At 47.5% G+C, this 17213-nt stretch overlaps 1 protein-coding gene across 3 annotated transcripts in view; it reads left to right on the top strand.

The window, feature by feature from the left end:
* PPP2R5D (protein phosphatase 2 regulatory subunit B'delta) overlaps window positions 1–17213 on the top strand; it is a 501712-nt gene that overhangs the window by 70860 nt on the left and 413639 nt on the right. The gene's annotated exons all lie outside the window — the stretch shown is intronic.

The following is a 17213-nucleotide window of genomic DNA, read 5'->3' as shown; positions in this document are numbered from 1 at the left end:
AAAAGTGGTGAAAAGAGTTACCCCACCACCCTCTCCTCCGCCCGTGATTAACGTCTCACCAGCACAAACTCCATCACACTCCCCAGCTCACACCACCATGAGCCAGGGTGACCAAGATCAGGACGCATGGGACCTATACGACGCCCCAGTGTCAGATAACAGTCCGGAGGCATACCCTACGAAGCCATCTCCACCAGAAGACAGCACCGCGTATTCTCAAGTGGTGGCTAGAGCAGCACAATTTCACAACGTAAGCCTCCACTCAGAACAGGTCGAGGATGATTTTTTATTCAACACACTCTCCTCCACCCACAGCTCATACCAAAGCCTGCCTATGCTCCCTGGTATGCTCCGGCACGCAAAAGACATCTTTAAGGAGCCGGTCAAAAGTAGGGCAATCACACCAAGGGTGGAAAAAAAGTATAAGGCGCCTCCTACAGACCCGGTTTTCATCACTACACAGCTGCCACCAGACTCTGTCGTTGTAGGAGCAGCTAGGAAAAGGGCCAACTCTCACACATCTGGAGATGCACCACCCCCAGATAAAGAAAGCCGCAAGTTCGATGCAGCTGGTAAAAGAGTCGCAGCACAAGCTGCAAACCAGTGGCGCATCGCGAACTCCCAGGCACTACTTGCGCGCTATGACAGAGCCCACTGGGACGAGATACAACATCTCATTGAACATCTGCCCAAGGACTTACAAAATAGGGCAAAACAAGTGGTTGAGGAGGGACAGACCATTTCCAACAACCAGATCCGCTCCTCCATGGACGCTGCAGATACAGCTGCACGGACAATTAATACATCTGTAACTATCAGAAGGCATGCATGGCTCCGAACGTCTGGATTTAAACCAGAGATTCAACAAGCAGTTCTCAATATGCCTTTTAATGAAAAAGAACTGTTCGGTCCAGAAGTGGACACAGCGATTGAGAAACTCAAAAAAGATACGGACACTGCCAAAGCCATGGGCGCACTCTACTCCCCGAAGAGCAGAGGGAATTACAGCACATTCCGTAAAACGCCCTTTCGAGGGGGGTTTCGGGGTCAAAGCACACAAGCCAGCACCTCACAAGCAACACCGTCCAGTTACCAGGGACAGTATAGAGGAGGTTTTCGGGGACAATATAGAGGAGGGCAATTCCCTAGAAATAGAGGAAGATTTCAGAGCCCCAAAACCCCTACTACTAAACAGTGACTCACATGTCACTCACCCCCTCCACACAACACCAGTGGGGGGAAGAATAGGTCATTATTACAAAGCATGGGAGGAAATCACTACAGACACTTGGGTTCTAGCAATTATCCAACATGGTTATTGCATAGAATTTCTACAATTCCCTCCAAACATACCACCAAAAGCACAAAATTTAACAACACACCATTCCAATCTCCTGGAGATAGAAGTGCAGGCACTATTGCAAAAGAATGCAATCGAATTAGTGCCAAACACACAAATAAACACAGGAGTTTACTCACTGTACTTTCTGATACCAAAGAAGGACAAAACGCTGAGACCAATCCTAGACCTCAGAGTAGTGGACACTTTCATCAAATCAGACCACTTCCACATGGTCACACTACAAGAAGTATTGCCATTGCTAAAACTACACGACTACATGGCAACTTTAGACCTCAAGGATGCTTATTTCCATATACCAATACACCCATCGCACAGGAAATACCTAAGGTTTGTATTCAAAGGAATACATTACCAATTCAAGGTACTGCCTTTCGGATTAACAACCGCACCAAGAGTCTTTACCAAATGTCTAGCGGTAGTCGCTGCACACATAAGAAGGCAGCAAATACATGTGTTCCCATATTTGGACGACTGGCTAATCAAGGCCCATTCGTTCATAGAGTGCTCAAATCACACAAATCAGATCATACAAACCCTCTTCAAACTCGGGTTCACCGTCAACTTTACAAAATCCAACATTCTGCCGCGCAAGGTACAACAATACCTAGGAGCCATAATAGACACATCAAAGGGAGTAGCCACTCCAAGTCCACAAAGAATTCTAAATTTCAACACCATCATACAACGCATGTATCCAACACAAAAGATACAAGCAAAGATGGTATTACAACTCCTAGGCATGATGTCTTCATGCATAGCCATTGTCCCAAACGCAAGACTGCACATGAGGCCCTTACAACAATGCCTAGCATCACAGTGGTCTCAAGCACAGGGTCACCTTCTAGATCTGGTGTTAATAGACCGCCAAACTTACCTCTCGCTTCTGTGGTGGAACAACATAAATTTAAACAAGGGGCGGCCTTTCCAAGACCCAGTGCCACAATACGTAATAACAACAGATGCTTCCATGACAGGGTGGGGAGCACACCTCGATCAACACAGCATACAAGGACAATGGAACGTACATCAAACAAAACTGCATATCAATCCCCTAGAACTTCTAGCAGTTTTTCAAGCACTAAAAGCTTTCCAACCAATAATAGTTCACAAATACATTCTCGTCAAAACAGACAACATGACAACAATGTATTATCTAAACAAGCAGGGGGGGACGCACTCCACGCAGTTAAGCCTGCTAGCACAAAAGATTTGGCGTTGGGCAATTCACAACCAAATTCGCCTAATAGCACAATTTATACCAGGGATCCAAAATCAACTCGCAGACAATCTCTCTCGAGATCACCAACAGGTCCACGAATGGGAAATTCACCCCCAAATTCTGAACACTTATTTCAAACTCTGGGGAACACCTCAGATAGACTTGTTTGCGACAAGGGAGAACGCAAAATGCCAAAACTTCGCATCCAGATACCCACAAGAACAATCCCAAGGCAATGCCCTATGGATGAACTGGTCAGGGATATTTGCTTACGCTTTTCCTCCTCTCCCTCTCCTTCCTTACCTGGTAAACAAACTCAGTCAAAGCAAACTCAAACTCATATTGATAGCACCAACTTGGGCAAGGCAACCCTGGTACACAACGCTGCTAGACCTATCAGTGGTACCCTGCATCAAATTGCCCAACAGGCCAGATCTGTTGACACAGCACAACCAAAAGATCAGACACCCAGATCCAGCATCGCTGAATCTAGCAATCTGGCTCCTGAAATCCTAGAATTCGGGCACTTACAACTTACCCAAGAATGTATGGAAGTCATAAAACAAGCCAGAAGGCCATCCACCAGGCACTGCTATGCAAGTAAATGGAAGAGATTTGTTTGCTACTGCCATATTAATCAAATACAACCATTACACACAACTCCAGAACATGTAGTGGGTTACTTGCTTCACTTACAAAAATCTAACCTAGCTTTCTCTTCCATTAAAATACACCTTGCAGCAATATCTGCATACCTGCAGACTACCTATTCAACTTCCCTATATAAGATACCAGTCATTAAAGCATTCATGGAGGGCCTTAGGAGAATTATACCACCAAGAACACCACCTGTTCCTTCATGGAACCTAAATGTTGTCCTAACTAGACTTATGGGTCCACCTTTTGAACCCATGCACTCCTGCGACATACAGTTCCTAACCTGGAAGGTGGCATTTCTCATCGCCATTACTTCCCTAAGAAGAGTAAGCGAGATTCAGGCGTTTACAATACAGGAACCTTTTATACAACTACACAAAAATAAAGTCGTCCTAAGGACCAATCCTAAATTTTTGCCAAAGGTTATTTCACCGTTCCATCTAAATCAAACAGTGGAACTTCCAGTGTTTTTTCCACAGCCAGATACCGTAGCTGAAAGGGCACTACATACATTAGATGTCAAAAGAGCATTGATGTATTACATTGACAGAACAAAAAACATCAGAAAGACTAAACAACTATTTATTGCATTTCAAAAACCTCATGCAGGAAACCCAATATCAAAACAAGGTATAGCCAGATGGATAGTTAAATGCATCCAAATCTGCTACCTTAAAGCTAAACGACAGCTGCCCATTACACCAAGGGCACACTCAACCAGAAAGAAAGGTGCTACCATGGCCTTTCTAGGAAACATCCCAATGCAAGAAATATGTAAGGCAGCCACATGGTCTACGCCTCACACATTCACCAAGCACTACTGTGTAGACGTGTTATCCGCACAACAAGCCACAGTAGGCCAAGCCATATTAAGAACATTATTTCAGACTACTTCCACTCCTACAGGCTGATCCACCGCTTTTGGGGAAATAACTGCTTACTAGTCTATGCAGAACATGCGTATCTACAGCGACAGATGCCATCGAACTGAAAATGTCACTTACCCAGTGTACATCTGTTCGTGGCATCAGTCGCAGTAGATTCGCATGTGCCCACCCGCCTCCCCGGGAGCCTGTAGCAGTTTGGAAGTTACCTTCAATTATTTATATATGTATCATCTCAACCTTAAATAGGTGCATACTTAGTCACTCCATTGCATGGGCACTATTACTACAATTCAACTCCTACCTCACCCTCTGCGGGGAAAAACAATCGAAGATGGAGTCGACGCCCATGCGCAATGGAGACAAAAGGAGGAGTCACTCGGTCCCGTGACTCGAAAGACTTCTTCGAACAAAAACAACTTGTAACACTCCGGCCCAACACCAGATGGCGAGCTATTGCAGAACATGCGAATCTACTGCGACTGATGCCACGAACAGATGTACACTGGGTAAGTGACATTTTCATTAGCAGACATGTTATGACAAAGTTAACGGAAAATATGGTAATATTTCAAATTAGTACATAACTTGTTAATGTGGCGCTTCATATCACTCCTCTGGTTTCTAAGAGATGTAAATAAGTTTTTTTTTCTTGGACTCAGTTAATGGTATTCAGTGTATTAGTTTCATTGGGATGGAAACTGATATCCCAGTCAGTTATCTCCCAGATGTTCTGCCCTTAAACCTACGGAAACTTGAGCATCTCTCAGAAGGCTGAGCGGTCGATTGGCTCCCATGACCAAGCACATCACGTTGAAACTGGCAGTGTGGCGTGTATATGCATCAGTAAAGCAACACCAGCCTACTGTCCAGATACCTCCCTGCTGGCAATCTCAGATCAAGCAACCCCGCTTTCCTACATGTTCCCCGAGCCTGCCTCTGATGAAAACGGGACTAGAGAGCGTTCCAGAGTCTGAAACTTGGTGTGTAGGATATCAAAGGTCAACCAAGGAGGTGGTTAAAGCATTCTTTCGGCTTAGTCTGTGAAATAACTTCATTGAGTGTTATAGACTTTCTACAGTTTGTGGTCTATCAGGATAATTTCTTTGTGGCTCTGCTACTAAAGGACAATTGCACACTAATAATAAATAAAATTACAATTTCCCACTGCCTCCACCAAACTCTAGATTAGGGTTAACTGAGTCCTAAAACTTTGTAAACAGTTTTCAGTTTCCTCGCGGGAATTTAAGAGCTACCTATCCTGATAGCTTCAAAGAAAAGTTTCAATAAGTTTGGGACTTACAAATAAAAGGCACTTCTTAGTTTCGGTGCTGCATGTTTACAGATTTGTGGGTTTTTAAAAAACTTAGTGGCATGTTAAAAGAATGTTGCTAGGATTACTGTGGTGGTAGAGATCGCTCGACTCACTACTGTAAGGAACCAGGATTTACAAGTAATGTATGGCAGATGTCCACACTGGCCAAAGCCGACACTGTTATAAGGCTCTGCATCAGGATGGAGAGCGCCTCCGATCTCTGAGATGTAGGTTCATCGTCATGTGAGACCTTGGCCACCTTTCCTCCTCTGCACAGATTTCAGGTTGGGGGTGGTTGTGCACTTAACGCTGGGCGATGGTGGGCTGGACGAGCCGTGGCTTTGTTGAATACTGGTACAAGGAGAAGAGAAGCACAGACTGAGCTCTTCAGAGATGGGCACACTGTGTGGGTGTGTGGTTGTGGTGCTCTGTGCCTGACTTGGCCAGTACCTGTAGCCTCTGATTCTAAAGCTCACGGCTCTGCCACTTCGTCGTTCCTATCCAGGAACGTAGTGTGATATAAGTGCTTCATAATCCCACATGTCCTGCTGCTTTTCTATAAAAAGCTGTCTGCAATTTTCCACTGACAGTTGAGTACTGTTGCTTGTCTTACCACATAATGGCTGTCTGATGTCAGATTCTGCCCAAAATAATATAATTGGTGTCTTCTGATGTCAGAAGCCCTTGAGCGTAGCGGTGTCATGGGAGTCAGAGCTGCAGCAAGAGCGCGAGGCCTAGAGAATGAGTATGTGTACGGGGGAAAGAAGAAAGGGAGTGTGTAGGAAGTCTGGTGTCGGAAAAGGATGTGGAGGGCATGTTGAGAAAAGCTAAAAGAGAAGTTCATGGCAGGACTAGGGGTAGCTGGTGTAGGGCAGAGGATGTGAGAATTGAGGGTGTAAGATCTGGGGTGTACCATCAGATCCTCCCATCCCCTGATGACCTCTGTAGGACTGGCTCTCTAGTACCATGAGATCTCTGATGGCCTCCGTGGGACTGGCTCTCTGGGGTACTATTTGATCCCTGATGACCTCCGTTGGACTGGTTCTCTCGGGTACCATCAGATCCCTGATGACATCAGTGGGACTGGGTCTTGGGTGTATCATTAGATCCCCTGATTACTTCAGTGGGACTGGCTCTCTTGGGTACTATTTGATCCCTGATGGCCTCTGTGGTACTTGCTCTTGGGTACTATTTGATCCCTGATGACACCAGTGGAACTGGGTCTTTGGGGTGTATCATTAGATCCCCTGATGACTTCAGTGGGTCTGGGTCTTTGGGATCTAGCATTAGATCCCCTGATGACCTCAGTGGGACTGGCTCTCTGGGGTGTATCATTAGGTCCCCTGATGATCTCTGTGGGACTGGCTCTTGGATCACTCAGGGCTGACGTCTGCTTCATGTGATCAGGTAAAGCATCCCTTCTGTAGCTGTTATGGCTCTAAAGTGACCTTGCATTCTGCAGCACTACATAAACTGAGGCCTGCACGGCTGCACACGTCATGTGCCACAGGCCGCGATATTCATGTGTTATTGAAGCTCCTGATCCTTTTATCTGTGTAAGGGAGGGTGTAGGAGATGCAGAGGCCATGAGTGGTTTGGCAGATGTCCATGTGGCCCATATCACTATCCCCAGTGATTGCTCTGTGTGCTGTGGCAGGATTTGTAGCACTCTTAGCCGTGCTCTATATTAGCGAGCAGACCTTGGATACTACATGCAAATGAACAGCTTGTCAGAGGAGAGAACAATCCTGCAATCTCTCATCCAATCCTGCAGCGGCTTAGCAAAAAGACCAGAAGGAGCTAAGCTCTTCACTGGGATGCCCTGCGTCTTGGATAAGTGTATCGTAGATGTGTTGCGCTTGAGAGCCATCAGCGGTGGATGGACAGTAGGGTGAATCTCCTATCCACTGCGCATATTTGGAGACAATGTTAAGAAGAAGAAAAGATTAAATGCATGAAACATGATGATTCAACGAAGGGTGGGGAAAGGATAGATGGGTTTGAAGCTCAGCACCTCTGCATCTCCAGTGTTTGGGACATAATTGTGTGTGTACTGTTTTACAACCTAATTGCTGCAGTAAATGGATGGGAGCAAGCCATATAGAAGGCAGCTGATAGGACTGCGCATACAGTTCAGATTGCACCACCTCTTTGACTTCCAGACCAAACCTCTCAATGCACACGTACGGGGTGGAGTCTGTGTCCTTTTCACCTGCTAACAGAGGTATTAACAATGTGTTAATCTGAGATCTGAAATATAATTCAGCCGTTGCACAAGCTGCTCTGTGAATACATTTGTGTCTGGTGCATCGTATTGCGTATGAGGCTTGTGTATAAAGTCAAGGAATTGAGATGGAAGAGCGCTGCTCATGGGCGTAAAGTGATGGCGGTGAATTACCAAAGATGGATGCTATGGGAGGTGGATGGAAATGTACAAGGAGCTGTGAGAACCTGATGCAGAGCTGGGAAAGCTTGCGGGTAAGGATGAGATGAGACCTCTGTAGTGAGGGAGGTAGAATGCTGCTTGATGAGAATGAGACAAGGTGTAGGTAGTGGAAAGGGTGCGTATCTATGAGGAGATGTGTGGATGGAGGCAGCGCAGTCCTGTCTCTGCTTGTTGGTAGTGGTGTGAGAAGTTTTTATTATGTCAGCGTAGTCTTGTATCTGTCCAGTCAGTATATTGGCTACCCATAGCTCATTCTTCTACCTATCTGACATTTGCTGACTCATTGCTGCTGAACATGGAAGTGAATGCTTTCTTGAGTGAACTTTAACCTTGCGACTTTGTGCCCGGATGGATGCTGGTGATCTTATTTTTTTCCATGATACTAACGTAGAATGGGGCTATTGTAGTGATTGTTAATGTGAAAATAGCATTCAGAATGCTTTGCTAGCTACGGGCAGTAGTTGCAGAATTCCAGTTTCACCCAAATTACAGTAACATCTTGAGAGAAGCTAAGGTGCTGGTTCACCACTAGTCATTGCGTTCTGATCAAGGTATTCCTTCTTTTCAGAAGACGGGGCAAGGGTGCTTGGAGTACATAACGTTGCAAGCCAAAAGGTCAGAATGTATCGAACTGCAAGTAGTTGCACAAATCTATGAAAAATACCAGATACCAGGGATTATGTAATTATGACAGAATTTTGGTGTGCTAGGAGAGAGCGGAAAACTATCAACACTAGTAAATTATGGACAACTGCAGTTGGTTCTGCAATACACATGATACTGCATCTGACTTGGTGTTGTATGTGGTAAGACATCTTGTTCTGTATATCTAGGAATCTCGCCACAAATCCATCCCCATGTATGTTCAAAACTTGGTTTCAGACATTGAGCTGTGCTTCTTTGTGTGTTTGGAATTCCAGTCTTCGTCTCCGAGTGGAAATGTGGCCGGGTGCAAACGGTGGCCCAAGTAGTGGATCCTTCTCATTCCCACTTCGACAAAGGGCCCTTTCTGATAGAAAACATTTCAAACCTTGCGCCTCTAGTGCTGGGAAAGCACAGTGCAGCGCTGGAGATGTGAACTCGTGAGGACAGGCAAAAGGTCGGAGTAGAAAACTCCATCTTGTGGTAGTATAGTAGTTAGGAGGCCATCAGGGCGAGTGTGTTGACCGATCGTACAGAAGAATTACCATAGATCAGAAGGTGGCCAGCTATGAATGCGGAAGGCTTCGTGTGACGTAGGACACCAGGCAGGAGAACTGAGATTAGGAGACCTTGAGATGGTAAAGGAGCTGGCAATTGGGAAACAAAAGTCACACAAAACCACATCGGAGATTAGAGTCAAAGTAGAAATCTGTGAAAGAGCTTGAGCAGAAGGCTGAGACTGTAAACAAGTGGACGGTGCCTACGAGGTAAGCTGAGCACAAGACATCTGTCTATTTCTTGCATACCTTCCTTGTGAGAAGATGAGGTTAACCGGTACTCCCAGGACAGAGGATCTACTGCTAAGGTGATCGTAACTATAGACCCCTGACGAGATTCTGAAGCGCATTCAGGTGGGCAGCACACTGATCTGTGGGGCCCACTGTTACTGTAAAGTAAACCTAAGGGTCCTGCTGTTCGCGCTCTTTATAATCAATCACTAAACAGTATTGGTAGAGCGAGACTTGACACCTGTGAGGGCATCCAGGGGCTGAGCAGTTCTCATACCTGGGACTGTAGTACTCTGCAGATGCTATGAGTTAGTGGAATATTCCACACTATCAGTAATAGCGCTACACATAATATCCCAGTTGTCATGCTGTTAGTGGTCTCGTTATGACACCGTTTGTTCATAGCGTTTCACTGCTTTGTGGGATAGATTCTGTTCTATAGAACAACAAAAAGGGTAATTTAGTCTATTCACTTCAGGCATTTAAAAATATGATATAGGTCTGTGTTTGAACAGCAACAGCTGATAGGAGGACGCGGTCATGCTTAACTTGTAGTTCATGTATATTCCAGAAGGATCTCATTTACAACTAAATTGCAAGGACCATGCAGGCTGTAAAATGTATATAAGATATGTAAAATCTTGGAATTACCATGGACTCCAAGTTAACAATGAATGCCCAAGTGGACAAATTAGCACGAACAAGCTTCATCACCTTGAAGACTGCGACGCATCTTCCCCCACCTCGGATTTCCACCCGAGGTGCAAGCTACTATCTCTCTTGTACTATCCAAACTGGATTATGCCAATGGCCTCTACCATGGATCATCTCTATCTATTATGAAAAAATTACAACGTATTCAGAACTCCACAGCCAGGCTACTATTACATGTAAAGACACAAGCCCACATCTCCCCTGCCTTGAGAGCACTACACTGGTTACCCATTGCCCGAAGATGCACCTTCAAGCTGCTTTGTGTCACCTACAAAGCTATACATGGAACAGGACCACTTTTTATCAGAAACAAAATAACCAAATATGAACCTAGAGTGATATAATTCCATTGGAGCCGCTGGTGGGTAATACCGAGGAGTGATAAGCCATGGAGTCCAGGAGCAACGGTACGTACCCAGATAAGCTGGTACTCAGTATTACTTGTGAGTGATATAATCCCAGTGAAGCTGCTGGTGGTTAATATTTAGGAGTGATAGTCCTGAAGTCCAGGACTCGCTTTATCCACCCAGAGAAGCTGGTACTCAGTATTACGTATGAGTGATATAATCCCAGTGAAGCTGCTGGTGGTTAATACCGAGGAGTGATGAGCCCTGAAGTCCAGGAGCAGCTGTACCTACCCGGAGAAGCTGGTACTCAGTATTACGTATGAGTGATATAATCCCAGTGAAGCCGCTGGTGGGTCCATGGCGTCCAGGAGCAGCTGTACCCACCCGGAGAAGCTGGTGTTGAGTAATAGCCAGGACTGTACCTGGGAGAAGAAGCCCTTAATTTCGGAGGCGTCTGTATGTGCTCATTGGAGCTGGTGGAGTTGGGGTAAGGCACAGGAGAGGTTAGTCCTGACTAAGGCCTTACCTGCATGTATGGGTTTGTAGAGATGGCCTCTGGCCCAAGGCCTGTCCTGTCACCCTCTAGCTGGATGTCTTAGATGGAGGGTTTCCATTGATTAGATTCCATCTGAGAGGAGGTCTTGTTATCTTTACCCTTCTAACAGGCTGCTCCAGACCACTCCTCTTCAGCTTGCTGACTGCTGCACACTTTCAACAGAAGATATGTGCACCCCTTTTCTGCCAGTTTATCAAATTTGCAAGCAGCGTGTGCAATTAACAGTTTTATAATTTCTTTAATACTTTCACACTGAAGGTTTTGTTTTGTGTGACTTGTTTGCTTGTCAGTCTTTTCCCGCAGTTAAACATGTGTAGTACTGTATGGCCTTATGATGCCCTTTGCTTTCTCCCCCTTCTTCGCAGTAACAGTGGCTTAACTTGGAGGGAGAGGGGATTAATGTTGCTTGGGGGACCGAATGCCATGCTTCCTTCATGTCATACTTGCTGCTTGTATGGAAGAGGTGATTTATGGCACAGTAAAATATAAGTCCATACTTAAAAGATATCTGCCCCAGTGGCCTGGACGCGTCGTCCACAGTGGCTCTGACAGCTCTTGAAGTCGAAGTTGGATCCTGAACAGCATCTTACCTTTATTCGCAGGCGGAAGGGGGTCCTTCCTATAGGAAGCTGGCCTGGTGTGTGCTAGATGCCTATGGGTTTGGCACCTTATACCAGATCCAGGGTTCCCCTATTAGGTAGTGAGACAGCGTCCAGGAAGCCAGGGGTCTCCAGTGGTAGCTGTGGATGAGCAGCCAAGGCTTATCTAGGAGGAGTGTAAAGCCCTTGCAATACCACAGTAGTCACACAGCAACTTACACACATGAAAGGAACCACACAGTGTTGCAAAAATAAAGGTACTTTATTACAGTAACGCTGACCTAGAATACGTGTAGGCATATATATAGTAATAATTAGGAATTGGCAAGAAACTATAGAGAATAGCTAGGGCCCTAGGGGAGGGCCAAACCATACACTAAAATAGTGGAATGCGAAGTGAGGTCCCCACCCAAGGATGTGGAGTAGTTAGTCGGGAGCTGGGAGATCTCGGAACTCCAAGAGGTGAGTACTTAGATGACCCCCAGCGACCGTGACAGCAGAGGTAAGTTACCTGGTTTTTCAATAGGCTAACAAGGGGACTTAGACATGGAACTTTGCAAGAAAAGGACCAGATCAGAGGAACCCAAAGGTGGATTCTTGAAGAAGAGGACCTGTAAAAGAAGGGGACCGGGTTCAGTCCACAATGGCGTGTGCAGCTGGGGCAGGAGTCACTGCCCACTCTTTGGCTGAAGAGATGTGTTGATCAGGGGGATGAAGAGCCGAACAGGAGTGCCTGGAGTCGTGCAGATGATGTCTCACGCTGGTCGTCGGGTTGCAGGAGGGTCAGCAGTCAGGAGGACCACCAACAAACCTTGACAAATGCAAAACAGGGCAGAAGAAGAGTTGCAAGGCTGAAGAGGACCAGCGAGGTCCTAGGAACTTGGAGGGAAGTCCGGGCTGACCCTCAGCAGTCAGAAGAGCCAGCAGAAGCAGTGGCAGCCTCCACAGGCAATCCACTGGCAACAGACACAGTAGGTTGCAAGTGAGGCCCAGTCAGCACACCTGGAGAGGAGTCCCACGTCGCTGGAGCAGCAGAGGGGAGACTGTTCTTGCAAGGATGAAGTGCTGAAGGCCGGGGCTACTTGGAGCCTGAAGACCCCTTGGAGCAGGAGAAAACAAGCCTTGGTTGCTGCAAGAGTCGTGGTGCACAGGGGCACTGTCCTGCATAGAGGGGCAAGGGGTCGCCATCTCCCAAAATGGACAGAGGGCTGAGAGGACCACTCCGGACCGCCACCTGTGATGCAGGATACAACGCAGTTCCAGAGGAGAGCAGATTCATGCAGCCAGTCGTCGTTGCCTTAGGTGCCTGCAGATGCAGGAACGTGACTCCTGCACTCCAAGGGAGATTCCTTCTTGCTTTTTGGTGCAGCTGAAGTTTCGCCGACCCCAGAGGGTGCACAGCTGTGGAAGTGTTGCAGCCGGAGAAACAATGTTGCGAGGTGAGGTTGTCTCGGGAGTTGCAGTCTTGTCGGTTCCTGAAGTGTCCAGTTGCGGTTCCGGTGGCTAGAAGCAGAAGAGGTCAATGCAGAGGAGTCCTGGTGGAGTCGTGCATGCTGAATCTGGGGACCCACCCACAAGGAAGTCCCTAAATAGCCCCAACAGAGAGCTTGGTCACTTTGTACGGTGCCACCTATCAGAGGGGGCCACTGACGTCACCTGCCTGACCTGGCCACTCATACGCTCCCACAAGCCTCTGCACATCTTATTTTCAAGATGGAAGAATCAAGTGGCCACCTGGAGGAGCTCTGGTCACCACCCTTAGGGTGGTGATGGACAGGGGAGTGGTTACTCCCCTTTCCTTTGTCCAGTTTTGTGCCGGAGCAGGGACTGGGGGTAAATCAGTTTATGCAAGGAGGGCACCAAGTGTGACACTCAAAGCAAACCTTTGGCTTGGGGAGGCTACCCCTCCCCAGCCTTGTAGCACCTATTTCCCAAGGGAGAGGGTGTTCCCTCCATCTTCCACAGGAAATCCTTTGTTCTGCCTTCCCCTGCCTGGGCTGGTCAAGCAGCAGGAGGACAGAAATCTGTCTGTGCGGTGGCAGCAGCGTTGGCTGCTTTAAACCCTGAAAGATTTGTAGGAGCAATACTGGGGGGTCCTCTAAGGATCCCTCAGAGTGCATGGAATCATACCACCAATACTGGCATTAGTAATGGGGTATGATTCCGACATGTTGAAACAAAACATTCTCAGGTTCAGAGTTACCATCATGTAGCTGGACCACAGGTCCTGTGGGCCAGTACACAGGTAAAATGGCTTCCCCACACTTATGAAGTCCAGTGCATGGGAACTGGAGTTCGTAGGGGCACCTCTGCTCATGCAGGGGTGCCCTCACATACAGGAACCTGCAGGAACCTATGTGCTGCCCTTTGGGCTGGAAGGGCCTGCCACAGGGCTGACTTGCAGTGACCTGGTGTAGTGACCAGCAGTGAAAGGATGCCATTGCAGGCCTGCAGACACATTTTGCATGAGCACCCCTGACACAATTTGGAGGGAGAGAGCTCAATCACTGGTGTCCTGGTTAGCAGGATCCCAGTGAAATCAGTCTAAACCACACTGATAGAAGGCAAAAGGTGGGGGTAACCATGCCAGAAAAATGGTACTTTACTACACTTACTGTTCCACTCTTATTCTTTGACATTTCCATTTCTGCTGTTGTTTTGCAGGTAAAATTCACCTGTCGCTGGGGCCCTCCACAGTTAAGGTATCTCTAGGTGTGTGGGATCAGTTGTATAGAGGTATCCATCTGTTCTGTGACTTCAGAGGACACGGCCACATTTCAGTCCTATGCACAGGGCTCTAGGCACCTGCTACTTTGTGGTTTCTGTCTAGTTCCAGGTAAACGCCATTGCTGTCATAAGGTTGATTTTTACCCCACAGTCTTTTTAATGAAACATGCTGGGGTGTGCAGCTGGTTACAAAGAACCCCCTTCTGAAACCACTGGATCACTTTTAGCAATTATGAAGCACTGCCTTTCAGTTGTCTTTCGGTTGCGTAACATAATCCACCCAAGGGATGTACAGTGCTAATCAGGTTAGAACATCAGAATTCATCCAAGCGTGTCTAGGAGCTGTAAAACTGCTCTCAAAGGCCGCTCACAGGAGAGTCGTAGGAACTGGTACACAGACACTTTTTTAACCTATCTGTACGTTATTAGATTTATTTCTTTAAAGGCACTCTTCACCCATGTGGGAGTTTGGCAGCTGCGGTTCCTCCTTGAAGAAAAGAGTTCAAATCTCCTCTCATCCTGCATCCTCCAGTCACTGTTGCCATGAGCCCGGCCAACTTACTACCCCCAGCGGATGATGACACCCCTCTACCCAGGTTACTGCCCAAGCAGCTGATGGCACTCCATGTAGCTTAATCCCCTAGCAGCTGATGGCACCTCTTTGTCCATCTTACTGCCCCTAGCAGCTGATGGCACCCCTTCATCCAGCTTACTCCCCCAGCAGTTGATACCCCTTTGTCCAGCTTACTCCCCCAGAAGTTGATGGCACCCCTTTGTCCAGTTTACTGCCCCTAGCAGCTGATGGCACCCCTTCGTCCAGCTTACTGCCCCTGACAGCTGATGGCACCCCTTCGTCCAGCTGACCACCTCTAGCAGCTGATGGCACCCCTTCATCCAGCTTACTGCCCCTGACAGCTGATGGCACCCCTTCGTCCAGCTTACTGCCTCTAGCAGCTGATGGCACCCCTTCGTCCAGTTTACTGCCCCTAGCAGCTGATGGCACCCTTTCATCCAGCTTACTGCCCCTGACAGCTGATGGCACCCCTTCGTTCAGCTGACCGCCTCTAGCAGCTGATGGCACCCCTTTCTCCAGCTTACTGCCCCTGACAGCTGATGGCACCCTTTCATCCAGCTTACTGCCCCTAGCAGCTGATGGCACCCCTTCGTCCAGCTTACTGCCCCTAGCAGCTGATGGCACCCCTTCGTCCAGCTTACTGCCCCTAGCAGCTGATGGCACCCCTTCGTCCAGCTTACTGCCCCTAGCAGCTGATGGCACCCCTTCGTCCAGCTTACTGCCCCTAGCAGCTGATGGCACCCCTTCGTCCAGCTTACTGCCCCTAGCAGCTGATGGCACCCCTTTCTCCAGCTTACTGCCCCTAGCAGCTGATGGCACCCCTTCGTCCAGCTTACTGCCCCTAGCAGCTGATGGCACCCCTTCGTCCAGCTGACCGCCTCTAGCAGCTGATGGCACCCCTTTCTCCAGCTTACTGCCCCTATCAGCTGATGTCACCCCTTTCTCCAGCTTACTGCCCCTATCAGCTGGTGGCCCCCAGTCTTCCCCTTTCACTCCTGCTTGCGTCCTCCTCATAGAGGACACTTTCATTGATACATCCATGTGTTCTTGCGTACATGGTTCGGTGCAGAAACTACTCCTATTTCCAGAACCGATTTAGGGTGGTGCAAGCGGTGCAGCCGCACCTAGTCCTCACTTTTTTGCGGGTGTGTATTTAAAAATAACTTATGGGTTTAAAAGCAGGTGCACTTTCATGTGCGTCCATCTCTGTTCAGGCAGCAAGAAAAATGTGAAGATAACTCTTGATAAATGTTCTGCTGGTGAGAGATCTGAATTTGGTCTAGTGGCAGTTTTGACTCATAAGGTAGCGCAGAGGGTTAATGTGCCAGATGAGGGCACTGTTGGAGAGTAGTAGTGAGGGAATTTGTGGAGGAGGTCATGTGGGCACGAAAAAAGAAAGTTGCACCAGGCGTCACCAGCACTCAAGCCGGCCCTGCCTGTTGCATATCACAAGTTGATAAATGAGGCAGAGTGCAGAGAAATAAAATGTCCTTATTTGCACACTCCTACTAGCAGCACTGAAAGGCCAGGATTTCTGCTGGTGTGCAGTGTTCTCCAGTGCTTTACTGTTGGTGACTAAAGTTCCAGTCTAAACCCTGATGGAACATAAATGGGGATCATATATGAGCTTCTGATTGACTCCTATATGGTGTTGGGTGTAAAGTGGATGCAGTTTTTAGACATAAAGTACATTCGTAGAGCCGTGCTGCAGGGCTTGTGTTTTAATGACATTGTAATGCAGTCTCTTGCAGAACATCTGAGATGTCAAGGTGTCGCGTAGGCTCTCCTTATTCTAATGAGACTACTGGATTTAAGCGGCAGAATCACCTGAGGTGTGGGAGACTGAGTCTGACCCAATACAGGTGACACCTGTCGCCCTAATCCGGGTTTTGCTCCGGCTAACTAGCAGTGCCTCATCTCCACCCAAGAGCCGGGATGACTGGGCAGCTGAGCGCTTGACTCCTCAGGGAAATCACGGTCAATCAGATCTCATCCATTTCTCAGTTACATTAGTCTCACATATACAAGGACAAGCAACCAGAGTATAGCTCAATCAGGTTGTAATGAAGCAACTGCATCTTAGATAATAAAGCGTGTACTGCAATAACCAGGACGATTAAACATGATCGGATTAAAACTGTGACAAGGAGAGTGAAGCATAGAAATAACACTATTGTAATGTCACTAGAGTCAATAGACTAATTCCTACCTAGGCTATATTAGAGCCCAGCGTGTTAAGCTCTAGTTCTGCGCTTCAGGTTCTCCTGGAAAGACATCATCCCCCATACCTGAGCAAAGGCCTGAAGTCTGCATGAGCAGCTGTAGCAAAGTGTTCGACAATCAGCATACAGTCGTGGTCCTCTGGCTGGAATCTCCCTCTAA

Source organism: Pleurodeles waltl, chromosome 5 (assembly GCF_031143425.1).
Source record: "Pleurodeles waltl isolate 20211129_DDA chromosome 5, aPleWal1.hap1.20221129, whole genome shotgun sequence".
In the NCBI taxonomy this organism is placed as follows: domain Eukaryota; kingdom Metazoa; phylum Chordata; class Amphibia; order Caudata; family Salamandridae; genus Pleurodeles; species Pleurodeles waltl.
The sequence above is the reverse complement of the archived record's forward strand: the minus strand, read 5'-3'. Positions and strand labels throughout refer to the sequence as shown.